At 39.0% G+C, this 14,856-nt stretch overlaps 1 pseudogene; it reads right to left on the reverse strand.

The window, feature by feature from the left end:
• Positions 1-13,701, reverse strand: part of LOC149141084 (coatomer subunit alpha-1-like) — a 41,826-nt pseudogene extending 28,125 nt beyond the window's left edge.
• Positions 13,702-14,856: the final 1,155 nt, after the last annotated feature.

Consider the following 14,856-nt stretch of genomic DNA (forward strand, 5'->3'; position numbering starts at 1 on the left):
TGCTGCGTCTCGGTTTCCTCCCATTTCGCCTCGAACTGTTTGATACGAATCAAATGTGAGAGAATCTATGAACAAGTATTTACACAAATAGCTTTTGCTCTGTCCCTCCTAGTGGCTATCTAGCTGATGTGTCAAATGCTTTCCTGCAAGTATTGTGACAGTCCTCGGCTTCGCAAATGGAGAGAGGGCAAAGGAATGAACGTATGTGGGATAATAATGGCTTATCTCAATTCTTTAGCTTACATTAAGTGATATAAATTAAGACTATACTTAAATCATTTATAAATTAGGTAATTATTTATTATTAAATTGGGATTATATATAAATTATTTATTAATGTTAATTTATAGTGATTTTTTATATATTTTTGTTAAATAGAATTATTTGAATTATTATAGTATGAAGATTTTTTTTTTTTCTACTATTATATTTTAATTCGCTTTAAACATGTTTAAAATATGCTTTCATCTTCATATGTGGAGGTTATCTACTTGCATATTCAAAGAGTTGTTTTTACCTTTATATGTGGAGGTTATCTATTTGCATATTCAAAAAGTTTTGACGTAGCTTTTGCTTTAAAAATTGACTATTGTGACTCTATGGTGAGAAAGTAATCTATAAATAGAGTTAAAGAGTTATTTAGAATAAATAGGAGATTCTTTCTCATTATCTATAACTAATCTTTGAGAGATTGGGTATACATTCCCTAATTATCACATAAACAAGAGTTTAATCTTGCATTTAGTGTTTTATCTCCATGGAGGTTCACTAAACAAAGGGAATACCTCCTCCTATGTGACGTTGATTATCTCTCCCTCTTAAAGGATTGCTAAACATTAAGAATTGAATCTTCATTACTTTAAAAATGCAGTCTTGTCGAATATACCAAAAACATAGTAGGATTCTTTCATTGTGGACAAACTCAAGTACATGTTAGAGGGAAGTATTCCTCTATGGATGGTTAACAAGTTGATCAATAGCTACAATCAAATGCTTCAATCTATATATTTAATGATCTCTAGTCGTCATCTAAAGAGTTCAAGAATCAAATAAATTCCAACCTAACTTCTAAGTATATAGTAAGCTTGTACTTTAGAGGTTCTATTATTGTAAAATTTGACAATTATGGAAGTTGTGGCAAGGTCTTGGAGGAGGGACTGTCATTTTGGAGCAAAGCTAGCCTCTTTTTAAAGGATAGTTTCTAAAATTGAATCCATCTTCAATGTTTGTCTCTTCAACCCCACTCTAGATTTGAATTTTCAATATCCGCCTACTTATTTTGGGATGAGACAATCTTTCAAAAGCCAACATAAATATATTGGGGATGTATAACAAGATACAAACCAATCAAGGAAGGTTATACACATGTGCTAAAATTTGCATTGAAGTTGACTTGAGCAAAGGTATAGCAATGCATATTTAATTAAATATTCATGATTTTAACAACCCATCCATTTGATTACAATAATGATACTTTATGTGTATCTGTGTGCAAAGAGAATATACTCGAAAAACACCTTCCCAACAACAAAATGATTATAAGAAAAATTGAAAAATAACAGCTAATTGGTAGTTGGTGCTACTTGAGCCTCCCTAAGCTCTAAATAAATTGGTTGAAAGCAAGAAATCTAAAAGAGAAATGCAAAGAAAGGAATATTGAGTTGTTAATATGTTGAGAAGTATTTTTAATCATTGGAATTTAGTCTTCAAATCAAAGGGGCCATATAAGAGTTCTACCATTTTCTATTGCACATGTTTAAAGATATTGAATTCTACATGAATTGAAATTTTTTGAGATTTGTGTCCAAGAGACCTTCAAATAAAATAAAATGATCTAGTTGCTTTGTAATATGAGCATTTCTTCGTATATCATTAGGCAAGTTGGCATATGCTTTGTAGGGAGGATATCACAAAGGCCAATGTCATCAAAAAGGTCTATAAAGAACTTCGAGAGAGGGTCTTCCTGACCATATGGATCCCAAACTTAAAAACCCCCCAAAGAGAAATTTAAATATCCCTTGACAGTAATGTAACCTGTTACCGCTCAAACTAGCGGGGGTCCTAAAAGGGGATCCTTGAAGGGTTACTACTAGCCTAAGGGCAACAATGGATCGATAGCCCTTTGTCACCTTGGCTAAGGCTCCTTTCTCTCTACAAATTTTCACTGATGGGAGGAGACCCATTATGATAAGGATCACGAAATGGATGGACCAATGATAGGGTGAGGGGTGATCCTAGAAACCTATTCACAAGAGAGGCTCAAATATGTGCTTGCTTCTCTTGGAAGACAATATGTAAGGCTATTTGTGAAGGGCTTGGGGAAAATTTATAGGGTTAGGTTTTAAGTATGTGCCTTATAAAGGAGATCCCTAAGCCCTATAATTCTTGTCGAAGCTTGGGTTCCATGTGATCTTTGAAGAATTAACCTTGATAGTGAATGGGACCACACGGGACCAAGTGGACTCAAGGTTCAGTCAAGGGGATAGGATTTAGCAACCAATGATATGCTTGACGTAATTAGGGAGGGGAAAGGGATCAATGAATGAATTTTCAATGAAAGACAATGCAAGGATACCAACGATGTTTCTAGTCTAAGGGAAACGAAGGGAAAGAATTGGTCTTCGAGCTATGGCTTATGATATCTCAAGATCCCACCATCAAAACCTCGTGAAATTTTGGAGGGCTTATTGAGGAAACAAATGTATGTGTATGTATTGATTGTATGCATATGGTGTCACAGTCTCAAAGCTATGTATGGTGAACTCTTATCTAGTGGGTATTTGATCTAACCTTGTGAAGGCAGAGGAGCATTAGTCATTATGGTTGATCACATGACTTAGAGGCTTCAAATGTACCTAAATCACTTCGTACCTTATATGAGTCATCTACAAATTTGTGAGCATACTTTTCAGATTTATGCATAAACCATGTGAGGGACATTGGTTTGCTGCAAAAAGAGTCATGAGATACTTAAAGGGGACTCAAGATTATGGGCTTAAGTACACCAAGGTGGATGACTTCTGTCTTATTGCACATTCTAATTCATACTTCAATGGGGACAAGGAAAACATAGTATCAACTTCAGGATATCTCATGAGTCTTGGATCAACAATGGTCTCCTGCACGGGGCTTCACTCAATGAATCTCTCACATTTCACGTGCACTCGTGGCATACTAAACGATACCCCTAATTTGATAAAATATTGAAAAACACATGTATAAATCACATTATATAACCCCATTATGAATGAATGTGGTATGGTATTGCTCCCCAAATGAAGCCCTCGTGGTCTCCTAGAGGTCACACAAACAATCAGTTTCGATAGATTCAACAACAAAAGCAGAATATGTGGCATTCGCAGAAGCGACAAAGGAAATTGCATAGCTCAGGAAAATAATTGAAGGCTTGCAAGAGAAACAAGTGAACTCAACTCCTTTACGTTTGGATAATACTTCTGCAATCAAGTTGGCCAAGAACCCAAGATTTTGATCGAACCAAGCACATCAATATGAAATATCATTTGATTCGATATCATGTAGAGGCCAAAACTATCCATCCAATATCCAAGGGGGAGGAAGTGATTCATGAAAGGACACTAAAGCACAAAAACACAATAAGAGATAGGCAAGGAACTAGGAAAAGGAGGTTGTTGCTTGGGGAGGGAGGACCCTACTATGAGGTTGGAGGAGCTTATCTGATAGTGTCTAGCAAACTCGATTAAAGTTGAAGATCAGGAGCACTCTTCCGTGCATGACACAAGGGAGAAAAAGAGGCTCTAGATTATGATATTCAAGGAGACACTTGAATGCGTGGAGTTTTGAGAGTTTTGCCATTGATGCCAAAGAAAGTGTCATTGCTGAATTGGAGGTAACCCTTAATATGTTGCATGTCTCATGAGTCTTATTGAGAAATGTTCAAGCCTTCTTAAAAGACTGCCACCAAGGAATTCACTATCCCCTGAAGTTGACTATAATCCCTTGCCTAAAAGAATTCAGGATCACACAGTGTGCTAAGCAAAAGCTTCAAGGCTCTCATAATGCGAGGAAGCAATTGCATAGTAAAAATGCAATAGAGTATGAATAGTGTAAACATGTGTGTAGATCAATAAATTAAAGCATATGTATGGCTATGTGTTGATTGTATGCATATGGTATCACAATCTCAAAGATGTGTATGGTGAACTCTTATCTAGTGGGTATTTGATCCGACCTAGTGAAGGCAGAGGAGCATTACTCATCATGGTTGATCACATGACTTAGAGGCTTCAAGTGTCCTTGAAACACTTTGTATCTTACACGAGTCATCTACATTCCTTGCATAGAAGATGACAATTGAGGTAGTGAACACATTATCTGATGATGGTTGGATGTCATTGTCCAAACATGGTTTGGGGGATGTCACTATTTGTATAAAGTCTTTGTCAAATTACATAAACCATATATCATCATTAGATAGCCTATGTTCAATAGACATGAGCATCTTGAGTGTAAAATCTTCCCTGCTTTTACAAGAGGTTTATATGGTAGACATCTTGAAGGAATGATTTTGAAGTATTTTGATAAAATGTGTTTTTTTTTTTTTTTTTTTGAGTATAGTTAAAGGCTTCAACCTAAGAGGATTGGTGTCCTCATATTGACCAGGTTGGTGCATGGATTGGCCTAAGAGGCTTTTTATCCTCATTCAAGGTTGGTGCCTTGAAGAATTAAAGAACTTATATTACAAGTTGGAGCCCATATTTATAAGTGAGAATCAAAGTCCTCACTATATTTAATAAAATTATTATTTTTGTTCTACTTCTTAAGTTTTGGCTTAACCTTTTAACTAACATAATATAACAATTGTAAGAAGTATCAATTCACCCCCCCAGTGTTTCCAACAAGGGTTGAGACATATTTGGACATACCAAAGCCCATGATTATGTTGTTTATGTGATAGATAAGTATTTTCCACCTGCGTGTCTGCTGAGACCCTTCTCTGGCACTGTAATTCTATAATGGTTAGTAATGGCAACAAAACTACATGTACAAACTACTTGTAATATGTTTCAACATATATTTTTCTAAGTTGATAGTCAGATCTGTCATTAGGTAATGGAGAGATTTTGCACTGATTTTTCAAACTATTTATCATTCATAATTTCAAACCCTCATCATATAGCCTATATCAACAAGCTCATCTGCTCTCCAAGGTCACCTTCAAATAATTAGGAGGTTGAGAATAAGGGAGTGTTCTCCAAATAGATTTGTTGACCTCAGAGTGCAACGTACCAACTGTGCTTCCCACATACTCTCGAGGTGGGACATTCCTTCGACCAATCTAACAAACTCTTCAAAATAGAAACATGTGCCAAGATGGTAGCTCTCATTTAATAAATCCATATCTATTTATAATGAGGTCATGATAAGCTCATTAGATTCTACTTATAGTGGTTGTTCCAGCTTACACCTCAAGCCTTGAAAATGCTCTTTCTAAATTCAACTCAGCTCGTAATCCTCTCAACATTGCCTCAACTATGGTGGATGTTTAAGGGTTTAAAATAGGTCTAGATTGGTGCATTTCTATTCTCAAACTGCTTGATTCATCTTCCAACTTACGCTGAATCCAATGATAATTATGAGCATAAATGATTCCCTCCAACAGACTCCCATAAAAGCACTTAAAGCTGGGCTAGTGCTTTCATTCGCTCAAAAAATCTAACAATTTTGAAAATACATCTCAATTTTTTAATTTATATATTTTACTAAAAATATATTTATATTATTAAGATATATTTTAAAATATATATATATATATATATATATATATATATATATATATATATATATATATATATATATATATAATTAATATATATTGAATCAATAATTTTTTATTAACCCGTTAAATTAAACAAAATAAAATAATTAATAAATATTAAATCAATAGATCCTAATTAACCCATTAAAATCATGTAATTATTACATAAATCAAAAATCGATCGGGCACTTTTCAAACAATTTGGTGGGAAATTTTCAAATTTCAAGCGCCTCTGGAACAATTTGGTGTTGAAGCATTTTGGGACACTTTTCAGCGAACAGATAAACCGTTCGAAGAGCATTAGCTGGTGCACACATTTACAGATAGATGATTAACTCCACTATCCTCGGGGAGTATCGTGGAGCATTAACAGGTGTGGTGCTTCTGGCAATAACCCTTTCACACCATAAGACATGTTTACAAGCTATGCAGTTACAGCCATTCCTTCTGCGAGGCCCGATCTTCCGTGGATTTTGCAAGGCCCGATCTTCCATGGTTTTTGCCTAAAACAGGTATTTTTTTCTTCTTCTCAAAAATTATCTCTTTGAATAAAATATCATCTCCAGTAGGTGAAAACGGAAAACGTTTCTCCGGCCTGTCCTTGATAAGGATTACGTTTTTCCCTGCAGAAAAGATAGGTGGTAGAACTGCAGGGCACTTCAATCGAAATTTTTTCCTTTAAGTTAGATTGAATACACAAGCAATTTCTCCCAGTAATGGGAAATGTAATGCTCGAGACAATAACAAGGGTCAAACTAATTGACCCGAAGTTTAACCTTCAAAACTAGGACACCAGATAACCTGAACTTTAACCCTACTTTCAGAACAGGACACCACGCAGAAGGCACACTGGTCTAGATATGCTCTTTAGTAGTCCATGCCACCCATACCGTCTCTCATACCTGGGACTTCCCTCTTATCCTTCAGAATCACAACAATGATGCACTCTGTTGTGGTTAACAAGGAAGACACACTTGCAGCATCAACCAAAACAGCTCTGATCACTTTCAGGGGATCAATAATCCCTGCCTTCACCTTATCAATGTATTCACCTTAGTCAGCATCGTAGCTAAGGTCAAGATTATATTGCTCAGTAATTTCCCAACAACCACTGCACCTTCCACACCAGCATTTGCAACGATTGTACATGAAAACATCTTCAATCATATATGCAGTTTGACCTTCTTGAGGCAGAGTTCGTCATTTTTTCCTGAGGCAGGATTTGGACCCTTTCCTGAAGTAATTTGGGCCTTCACTTCCTTATTTTTATGTGATGCCAATTCATGCAGATATGTAGACTGAATTATAACATTCTTGACAATATCTTAGAGATCGTTTTCTTTCAAAAACAATGTTACCTTGGCTTTTGATGACACCTATATGGAGGCACCATCTAATTTTCCTCAAATTTGAGACTTGATGCTGCCATCTCTGAGATCTATTTTACAAACTTTTCAGATATGAAAATAAAACAACAAAAATATACCTGCAAGAGTGGTTAGTCCTTCAAGCAACAATAATGAAACCCTCTAACTGCTGGTCTTTGATTCTGGTAGTTGATCTATTGTTGTAAACCCTTGAGGATCTCAATTAGAGATGATCCTCTTATACCATGTGAAATTTTTATTATTCAAGAGGACAATTGTCTTGTGTTTCTTTCTCAAATAACTCAAATCTTGAATTACTTTAATAACTGAATGAAATTCTGAACATGCAACAGTCACACATATAACTGGAAAACCTAAACAATGGACTCATAATAGCTTTTCAAGTACACACATAATTCTGTCCTTCAAATCAGCTTATCATTAATGATCAAAACTTACAAGGACATGTCAAAACTGAGGTTTTCAGATTCCTGGACACTCAAATCTGCTCTATCTCCTTGCTAGATACTCAAACCCACACTTTACTGAATTGCTGTACAACACTGTTCAATATGGATTCTGATCTGACCTTGGCTCCTCTCCTGTGCTTTGAATCTGCTCAGCTGATCTTTCTCTGATCTCTTGTCTTTTTGATGTCCAAAAATGTTTGCATACAACTTCTCTCATCTTGTTCTATTTATGCTCTCAGACTCTAATTGAGAAAATTAATCTCCCCTATCTTAGCAACTAATCTCTTTAATCCAAGCAACCACCTTTTCTCAACAATTATGTGTACAGCTAAGTTAGATCAAGTACAAATCACTAATATTCCAAAAATATCTAGAATATTTCATTTAGATTTTGAAGAGTTAGGAGATCTAGTGAAATTGATCTTTCACTTTTATTTACTAAGTGAAATTACAATATGGTATTATTTCACAGTTTTACTAGGTGGTCACCAAAAGTTGTCTAGAACCACTTCTCACACATTGACACCTTACATGTGTAAGAAGTTCCTACGTGAGTTACACTTATCGACATAACCTGTATACCTTGCACCTAGTTCCAAATCAAAGCAAAGGTCTTAGCAGAATGCCATTTCTCACATGCTGCTGGTCACACTGGCTTCTTTAAGACATATAACAACAAGAGTAATTTCTTTTAGAATGGACTATAATAAGAGGAATAAAACAGAGACTGTGAGAAGTCCAGGACTTATTAGAGGAATAAAACAGAGACTGTGAGAAGTCCAGGACTAATGTATGCCTTTCCCATTCCAAATAAAAGGTGAGAATCCATTAACATTGTCTTTAGAAGTTTGCCTCAGGCCGGAGGGAAAATCTCCATCTTTGTTATTTCTAGGGTGCTATTGACAAATTCTCACACGTTGTTGAACTATTCATGCCACATGTTTATAGGCTTCATGGATTTAAGAAAAATCAGTTTGGAGTTAGAAGAGCCAACTAGGTTTAAAGAGAAATTTAAGGCTGAATGACAGCTTTAGGGTAACAAAAATTAGTGGTATTAATTTGAAATTTTAACAAAATAAAGTTTATTGTGTAAAATTGGTTATCCCACATGCAAGAGATAAGTGAGCCTGCCTGAAGGCTTTAGATGGGCTCTTAAGCCTGATACAAAAGTATATTTGGGAATGTTTTCATGTGGGTAATCTGTGAGAAACAGATTCCTAGGTCAAGTGCAGTGTCCATATTCCTCTTGGACAAGCATGGATTCACATCTAAACCTATCTAGGAAAGCATTTTGGGGTAATGCTTCAAAAAATATGCCTCGAGTGGCTGCACCATGGAGCAAACTTTCATTGGCGTAAGGTGTGAATTTTGAGGGTTATTTATTGGCGTAAGGTGTGAAATCTGAGGGGTATTTATTCTGTGAACTCTGAGGTGTATTTATTCTGCCAAAATTGCTCAGGACATGCACCATGGAGCAGAGTTTCATTGGCATAAGGTGTGAATTTGACGGGTATTTATTTTGCCAAAATTGCTCAGGACATACACCCAATCTAATTTAATTAAGATCAAAGTGAGAATGGAACCCTGGTGGACAACAAAACACTTGTTCACCTCACTAGTGAGTCAATCGCCCATTGGCAGGAAAAGCCATTTTATCCTATATATTGTTGAAGCATTTTCTTTTTCATATTAATAAAAGCTTTGTTTTGAGGGTTGTCCACAAATATTTAAATGTTGTTCTTCTTTATTGTCAAATATTCAACGTTTTATTCCAAAATTCAGAATTTTGTTTCAGATTTCAGGTATTTCAAAACATTTTTTTCCTAGGGAAAAGTATCGTAATTTTCATTATCAAGGAAAATTACATGTTGTAAATGCCATAGGCATATGCAGAAAAGTGACCGTGGTCATCTGAGAACTATTTTGTACTGTAGAAATCTATACAAAAAACCCAGAGAAGGGTGTGCTGATAGTATCTGATCATATACATTATTATTTACATATTCAAATTTTTTCAAAATTTCACCCATGGTGATTACTGTTCTGTAGACAAAACCTAAATAACAGAAATAGATAAGTTAGGGCTTGTCAACCCTTTGCAGTTCCTGATCCATGTATGGTCTATGGAAATACTGGTAGATCTGTTTTGGTGTGTGCTCCCTGATCAACCATTCCCCTCTAGGATGCGCTGCCGCTTTTGAAAGCTGGTCTGCAGGTTCATTGCACTCCCTGTAGATATGAGCACATGAAACATGATCAAAATGTGTTTTTAAAAACAAAAAATCATCCAATATGGTTATGAGTGTATATGCATTGCATGTAGAAATGCAGTTGAACCAGTTAATAACAATCTTGGAGTCCCCATAAACTTGTAAATATCTACAGTTTTTGTTTATAGCAAAATATAAAAGATGACGAAGTGTAAGGAGCTCCGCAAAGTTATTTGTGCCATCTCCTAACCCCATACAAATATGGAAATAATGTGTCTCAGATATATGGAGGATACTGCCACCGCCACAACCCTGTTCCTGTGCTGATCCATTATAATAGGCCCAAGGGTGTGCTTTGTCTATGACCTCCGGGGTGATGGTTTGAATCTTGGCAACCTGTTCATCATCCGAAATTTCCATATAACTGTTACAAATCTTAGGAATAATCAAAGGCCAAACTATATGCTTCCCACGAAATATGTTGTTGTTCTTGCTCATCCATATGTGCCAGCACACCATTAATGGAAGATTTCAGGATCTTGGGTTTGGAGCTTCAGCCCACCATCGGTTCTAGGCATTTAGTATACCATTGCCACCCCAAGTAAGTGATAAATTAGGAGTATGTAACACCTGCGCCTAGACCTGTTGTGTTGTAGGGCAGGAGAGAAAGAGATGGTGATTTGATTCCTCCTCGTCACGACATAATACACACCATGTAGGTCCCTCAAAAGATTGTTTTCTGAGATTATTTCCGGTCGGGGTTTTGTCCATAATGATGTTCCACATCAAAAGACGAGTACTCGACGGGCCTTTTAGCTTCCATATGCTGCTCCACCAACTATCCAAAGAATTAGGTTTATGGCTAGCATGGATAATAGGATATCCATCCTTTGGAGTATAGATCCCCTTCTGTGCAAAACCCCAAATTAGTTCGTCATCCTCATCCCTTAGTCTCACATGCGATTCAATTAAAGCCGCCAAATATCTCCTCCACTCCATATGCCATTGATCTGGTATATCCAGGGCCTCCACTGGTATATGTAGTGGTGTTGTATAGGTCCCACAGATCTGTGTGATGTTTGCCACTCCATTATGATTTAGGAAGGAAATCAAGCCAAGAGGGAGATGGTGTGAGTTGCCGCAACCAATCCATGGATCAGTCCCAATGCGGACAGACATACCGTTGCCGATCTGCCAAGTAAGATCCCTTCTTATGATGGGAAGGGTATTTATAACAACCCTCCAAATCACTGATATTCCTTTCCTGTTCTAAGCAGGTAACCTTAACCAGTCCATGACTGTGCGCGACCATATGTATTTATAGGTAACCACCTCTGACCAAAGGCTCTTGTGCTTCAGGAGAAGCCATCCTAATTTCGCTGCAAGTGCTTGAGGAAAGGCAAAGAGGTTCTTGAGGCCCCAACCTCCCCATTTTTTGGGAGTTGCATTTCTACTCCATTTGACCCATGCATAGGGTTTTCCCTCCTTGTGACCCTTCCATAAGAAGTGGCAGCAAACTCGTTGAATCCTTTGTATATACCTTGGGGGATCCAGGCCAGAGACATCCAGAAGACTGGTGTTGGTTCCAAAACTGATTTAATGAGCACCAGTCTACTTGCTCTGGGTAATAGATGATGGCTCCAAATATTTAATCTTCTTTCCACCTTCGCAATCAACCAGGTCTAATCTGCAATTTTGTATCCATCTGCTTTTATCCTGAAACCCAAGTACTTCAATCCATCCTCCATTGTCAAGTTTTGGAAGGGGAAGTTTTGGAGTGCATGATAGGTCTCCTGTTGAGTACAAGATGAGAGAGATATAGTGGATTTGGCCCCATTTATTTCCATCCCTGTTGCGCCACAAAAAAGATTCAGCACTTCAGAGAGAGTGTTGTTGTCTTGAATGCCTCCATCTAAGAAGATGAGCATGTCATCCACAAAAAACAGATGTGTTAGAGTGCATTGCTCCATGATCTTGAGACCCTTGAGCCTCCCGGCTCTTTTTTCTGATGTAATTAGGCCGCTTAAGCCTTCCATCACAATAAGAAAAAGCAATGGGGAGAGAGGACACTCCTGCCTGATTCCTCGCTCCGTCTGAAAGGAATGGGAGACTGATCCATTGATTAAGGTTCCAAAGGACCATAAGACCATGTTGCTCCAAGAGGATGCTGAGCTGATCCGAGAGTGGATCCAGCTGTGAGTGGTGTCCCCAGAATTCTTCATGTCCGATGGAGAAATTAAGATCTCCCCCTAGAATAGTGGATTGGTCTATCAGGGGATTCTCAAGGAGCTGCTACAAGAAATCTAATATACTGTGATTGGGTGCATAAATGTTCATAATACAAAGATTTCTACCCAATTCAACTGAAAATATATCGATACCCAAGAAACCTTGACCTCCCCAAGCCGATGTAACCTTGATGGTTCGAGGGTTTATCCCGAGAGCTAGACCCCCGGATCTCCCAACAACATCCAAGGCTTGAAAGTGCCACCCTGGCATGATAGTTAGAAGGGTCATAACAATCAGCTCAAAGCTACTTAGGGTTTCTTGAAGAAAAATAATGTCACAAGGCTCACAGCTCAAGAGTCTCTTAAGGGCCAATTTTTTAGAGGGACTAGCTAATCCCCTACAGTTGAAGAAGAGCCACTTCATGCCAGAACATTGCCAAGGGTGTCTGGTGCTCTAAGTACCCTTTCAATGGTGTTCTGTCTGCCCTAAGCTACATCATCCCCAGCAATCTTAATGGCTTTGGACATCTTGGAAGGCCTCCCCCGGGTGGGTTTATGCTCAACATTAGAGGGTGTGATACCCAATCCAAGCGAGTCAGGGATTTCTCGGTGGTGGGAACAGAGGTTGTAGGAATGTGAACCCGAAGCAAATGGGGAAATAGGATTTTGTTGGAGCCCCTGTCTAAAGACAGCCGGGGGGTGGTGGAAAAGATAGGCAATGGGTGATCACGTGCACAGGTAATGGGAGAGGTAATCAAACAAGGTGAAGATGCAGATGATGCCAATGAGAAAAAAATATTGATTAAAATTCAGTGCAGAGGATAAGGGAGAAGAAACTGTACCCGCTGTAGGAGCAGCCTCCGTAGCAGACTGGGATCTAGTCATAGGAGGGGAGATTGGCGGCATCTGGGAAGCACTGGATGGATGAGCAGTGACCCCAGCCACATTCTTTGGACTATTCGGACCTGTGGGCTACTCATCCACAATCGGGTCTTCTGTCTGGTGATGTTTGGTTCCCTTTGTAGCAGCTGGAGTAGTAGGCATGAGCAGTGGGCATTCTTTAAAAAGATGTCCAACCTTATGGCATCGTCTACACCTGAATGGAATGCCTTCATAATCAAGATTTTGTCAGCGAGAGAAATGCCTCCAATGTAGGGTAATCTTTTCCTCCAGGCCTTCTCTGGTGTCCAAATGAACCAGGATGCGAGCCATAGTCATATTCCTTGACGTTTCATAGGACTGATCATGTTCCAAATAGGTACCTAGTGCGTTGCCTATGTGCTTAAAAATGACTGGAGTCCAGTATTGCATCGGAAGGCTTGGTAATCGAACCCAAATCGGCCCAACTCCCATCTGTTCCCTCTCAGGATCAAATAAGGGATCCCATCTTTTTAGCAGAACAGGGGCTAATTCGATATGCCAGAATCTAGAGAGTATCCAGTCCGTGTACTCTTCCCTGTGGAAACGAAGGGCAAACCATCCTCGCACAAGCACCCGAATGGTGGGTAATTCTTTGAGTAAAGAACCCCAAATCTCCGAGGTCCAGAGATGAAGTCTCTCCACAATATAGTTCTGCCCCCGAACTCGGCCCACCAAGACCTTCTTGGCTGTATCAACAACTTCCCCCATCGAGAGGCCTTCGCCCAAGGATAGGTTGATGTCCCTGTCGACAGCTTTTAGGCACCTTCCTTTCTTTAGCTTGTCAGATCTGCGAGCCGTTGGATAGTCCCAAATATGTCCCCGTATGCCCTGGTTAACTGTCTGTGGGGTGGATGGGGTCGATTTATGGTTTGAGACTGGGGAGCTGAAGCATCCAAAATGGATAGGGGTGCTGGGAGATGGGCCACCAAGATTAAGGGTGCTACCGGATAGTGCAGGGACAGGGTAGGTAGCAGTCCCAGGAGGGGGGATGCTAGAGGAGGAAGGGTTGTAGGGTGGGGCGGAGATGTGGGGTAGACAGGGCAGTGGCGTGTTGAAAGTGGGCGATGGTTGCAGTTAGGTACCGAGGAGATTCAAGGTAGTCGGAGAAAGCGGTGGGCAGTCCAAGCCGGAGGCGTCTTCGATGTTGACAGAGGGCAGAGGATGGGGCATAGATGGCCCAGGTCGGTCCAGTGCAGAGCTAGTCACTGACAAAGGTCGCAGAGATGCGGCAAAATGACCAGAGCCCGACACGGCGTGATGGCGAGACCAAATGACCTCATGGGGATTGGGGTCCTCGGTATAGTCCACCTCGTCCAGGTCCATTGCAACCGACAGGAAAACGGTCGATGGTGGTTACAGACTGCGAGGAAGGCAGGAGGACCATAGGAACGGAAAATGCTAGAGAGCCTGCGGGAAGGAGGTAAGGTTGGACGAAGTTTGGCGAGCTGTGGAGGTTAACGCTTACAGTCAGGCGCTTGGCAGCAGTGCCACAGTAACTCCATTATCACTGACCATCAGAGCTCTGCTAGGGTTTCTTTTCCTCTTCGTTTTCCGCCATTTTCAAAACAATTATTTGTTTGTGTTCTTGTCTATAATTTTTTTTGGAATAATTTATAAAGATGTAACAGTGAGGTGGTTTCAGATTTTAGATGTTTCATCAAGTAAATTCCAGTATAATACTGTATTCCATCTTTGTTTATAAGACATTATTTGTTCAGGAACCTAACATGTCATATTTGGCCATGATATAACTGTTTACTATTTTAGTATTACAGTGAATTGATCAATGGACATATGGTGCTTGTAAGAGATTAACTGCATACATGAGATACATTTTGGGCCTGTTTGGGTACACCAAACTTT

Source organism: Pinus tabuliformis, chromosome X, assembly GCF_031772625.1.
Source record: "Pinus tabuliformis cultivar Carrire ecotype Pingquan chromosome X, CPIR1, whole genome shotgun sequence".
NCBI lineage: Eukaryota > Viridiplantae > Streptophyta > Pinopsida > Pinales > Pinaceae > Pinus > Pinus tabuliformis.